Source organism: Belonocnema kinseyi, chromosome 1, assembly GCF_010883055.1.
Source record: "Belonocnema kinseyi isolate 2016_QV_RU_SX_M_011 chromosome 1, B_treatae_v1, whole genome shotgun sequence".
Taxonomy (NCBI): domain Eukaryota; kingdom Metazoa; phylum Arthropoda; class Insecta; order Hymenoptera; family Cynipidae; genus Belonocnema; species Belonocnema kinseyi.
In genome coordinates this window covers 61,657,737-61,661,967 of record NC_046657.1, presented here as the reverse complement: position 1 = coordinate 61,661,967, position 4,231 = coordinate 61,657,737, and positions in this window count along the sequence as shown.

The following is a 4,231-nucleotide window of genomic DNA, read 5'->3' as shown; positions in this document are numbered from 1 at the left end:
ATATGGAGTTAAACCCTTTAAATGAAAATGTTTGATTACCGCTCTGAACTCGTTTTTTTTTCATTTTTCTTAACGAACAATTTTTTTTTTCAATTGGTTATATAAACACGTAAACTCAGAAGATGTGGACTGTTACTGCACCATATATCTAGTCGGGAGTGGCGCTGACTGAAAACAGATGATTTGGAGCGATTCGCGCGCCATCTGTTGGTCATTCTAAGGACTTATTGAACTACCCTCGTATAGCAGATCGCGCTTGTCTACACTCTGGTCACCGTCCGAGAACTGGAGGTAGTAAATTACCGGCTGTGGTACTGTTTTTCAAGATGATGGTGCCTCCAGATACAAGACTTCTGCGGACGGAATAATCTCTAAATTTTGCTCAGCAGCTGCCGAACACACTTCTTCTAATGCTGCGTTTTCAATGAATCACTCGAAGCAATTATGCCTGAATTATTAGAAAAAAAGTCTTTTGGCTTTTAAAGAAGAGCTAGCTAAAAACAAAAAAGATTTCAACACTATCATGCAGAATCTATCTAAAAGATCAGACACAATCTCTGATCATCAGAAGGCCAAAGAAGAGCCTGTGAATACTATTAAGACTCGATTGGATGCTGTGGAAGCAACGTTATCGGATATAGAAAATTTCAACTCACCTGCCGAAATAAACGAAGTTATATTTGAAGTCCTGTATCGTCAGTCCATAGCAGAAAATTAAATTTTTTATGGAATTTCTGAATTCAATGCAAATACAGCCGAGATGAGAATGGCGGATGATAGGACTAAATTAACCGAAATTTTTGGCAAAGCTGAAATGACACTGCACGAAAAAAAATTTAGAGAGTAGGCAAGAAAACTCACGAGCAACCTCGGCCAGTCAAAGTCGTTTTCTCTGACGTAGAATAGGCCGGTGAGGCAAACGACAGTGTGGTTGCGATTTCATACATTTTGCCATATAAAACTCGCTTGCAAAATGAAAAACAACGCAGAAGCATGCGAGCCCAGGGAAAAAATAGAAAACCAGCGGTAGAACACTGCAGATAACAGGATTAGAGCGCTAGATCCATTTTCTATCACATACGAATAGCTTTCAATTGCCATATAACTTTCAATTTTGACACAAGTGTTATAAAACTAACGTGTATTATTTTTAAAAATAAATGTACAGAAAATATTTTACAGTTTTAGAAAATATTGAGAATTTTAAAAATAACAACGATTTTTCTTTATCTTGTAAAATTTCTGAAAAATTCTGTAGTGGTGCATGTTCTTCTGAAGAGTTTATTTAATTTTAAATAGGTTAAATAATAAATTAAATTACGTACCACGACGATTGATAACAGCATAACCACCCTTAACAGGAGCGAATGGTCGTAGATGAATATCCGGAGGACTTTTTTCTGTAAGACATAATATAGGGATTTTTATTTTAAACATTTTCAAGGAACCCTAAAAATTCAAAATTGGCGTTATGATAAATGATATTGAATCCTCTATTTGGATTTGTAATTTTCAAGATTAAATTAAAAATCAGCGACTTCAAAAACCCCTGTTGTCAAAGTTTTATACACATTATCGGAAAATCGTTTTCTTCAATATTTATAGGATTTTGGCACACTTTGCGGTCCCTAGCAGCACTATAGTATATTGTTTTGGATTCAACAATATACCTTCATGAATAGTGAGCCATAATCAATAATTCTTGTAGAGAAGCACGTTTAACTCGAACGTATATCGACTCTTGTGCCTGAAGTCAATACGAATACATAAGTTATTAAGTACTGAGAAATGAGCATGCAATATGCTTCGGCTTCTTGTTCTTACGTACGAATAATGGGAGCATAACAGGATTAGGTTATAATATGGCGAGATCCGGTAGAGCCTTTAATTGTTTCAATCGCGCGATTGGAAATGTTACTTAGCCCCTCCCACCATTTTTTGCAAGAAGACATCACGTTAAGTACTCAAAAACCCTCTTTCTACCTTACTTCAGGAAAAAACACTTCAATTTTTTTTTATGACGGATTTCGACATCTTGAATTCAAAATATTGATTTCTGATGTACGCTGTATGCTGTAGTTAAACAAAAATTATTTTAACGTTTATGCTGAATTTGTGGAAACTTTTTAAAATCTTTGAAATTCAGTTTTTGAGCATTTATGGCATGCTATTTATATTTGAAATCTAATATGGGCTGAAATCGTGGCATTGATTCGTTATCAAAAATATCTTACGCGCCAAGGTAGAGAGGCATTTTTTTCGACTTATATCCGTTTTCACGAGACGTCATCGGGTCGCACTAAATGAAGTATCGTATAGGAATGTGTACTTCTGCAAGTTAAAACTCAAAGTTTGTTTCAAGGGATTCGAGGAGCCAAGGCCGTTCAGAAACAGTAATTAATTAGCGATTAAAAAATTATATTTAAAGTTTCGTATGAATCCTAACATTTCCACAGAATGCAAACAATCTACATGATTCCAATGAATTCAAGTGATTCCAAAGAATTAATACTTTGCAATTGAATATTGGCTATGACTTGTATGATAAAAGTTCATTTATGGTTGAAATACTGCTATTCGAATCAAATAAGTTTTTACATGTTGTTAAGGAAGTAGGTAAATTGAATTTTTTGAATGATATATACAGGGTGTCCGAAAAGCCCCGGGATAGCCTAATAAATCTTTAGGTACAATTTTTTGGAGAAGGTTGAGGTCATTCTTGAAGTAACTTTCTACGAGAAATCCAGCTAAACTTAGTTATGACCTTCAATATGACCTTCATGGTTCTTTCAAGGTCACCTTCGTTTTTACATTCTCATTCCTGAGAATGTAATGTAATCTTCCAAATTTTCAATCTCTGGTTTTTAACGGATTTTTACGTTTCGACACTCGCAGAATCCGAAAATCATAAAATTTCATCGGTGTCCGTCTGTCTGTATGTCTGTATGTCAGTATGTATGGTTACCTGAATGTTGTAGCCACGCTAACTTTTGAAGGATTTGTCCAATTGATTCCGCATTTGATACACTTCTGAAGGTCCCCAAAATAAAGGCTAAGTTCGTTAATCAGATATTTCGAACCAAAGTTAAAAAATTGAGAACATTTTCAAAATTTTGAAATGTTTTTTTTTATTTTATAAATTATTGTACAAGTTTCTTATAGATGGATAAAAGACTTGCAAATTATCCAAATGAAATGTCTAATTTTTATGAAAATTGGAAAAGTTATATACTTTTTGAAAATCTTCAAATTTTCAAAAAATAGAAAAAATGATTTTTTTCATAAATCCAAAAATTTTATTCAAAATTTTCAGTAGATACCAAATACATTTCAAACTATTCTAGCAGAATTTTTCGATTAGCACACAATTTAAAAAATTAGAGATTTTTCAACATTTTAGAATTTTTTTTTTCAAGTTTCAGAAAATGTTGTGAATGTCTACCAAAGTTGACAAAAATACTTGCAAATTATCCAAATGGCATTTTTAATTTGGATGAAAATTAAAAAAGTTAGTGTAATGTAATCGTCCAAATTTTCGATCTCTGGCTTTTAACGGATTTATAGGTTTTGGCGCGCACAGAATCTGAAAATCATAAACTTTTGTCGGTGTCTGTCTGTACGTCTGTCTGTATGCCTGTATGTATGGTTACCTGAATGTTATAGCCACGCTAACTTTTGAAGAACTTTTCCAATCGAGTCCGCATTTGATACACTTCGGGGCGTCCCCAAAATAAAGGCTAAGTTCGTTAATCAGATATTTTGAACCAAAATTAAAAAATTGAGTACATTTTCAACATGTTGAAATTTTTGTTATAGAAATTTTATAAATTTTTTTAAAAGTTTCTTATAGATCGGTAAAAGACTTGCGAATTATCCAAATAAATTGTTTAATTTTGATGAAAATTAGAAAAGTTATATACTTTTCAAAAAATTTTAAATCTTTACAAAATAGAAAAAATCGTTTTTTTCATAGATCCAAAAATTTTCACTAGATACCAAATATATTTTAAAATGATTTTTGCTGAATTTTTCGATAAGCCCACATTTTTAAAAATTAGAGCTTGTACAATCTAACATAAGAGCGCGAAGCGCGATTATGGCAATGAGAATGTAATCGTTAAGGCCGTAGGTGCTTTAAGAACCTTCTTTAATGTCAAATTAAGAAAAAGGGTTCAGCTTTACTTTATGATTATAGTTTATCAGGGGTTTAAATTACAGTATTTGATACAAT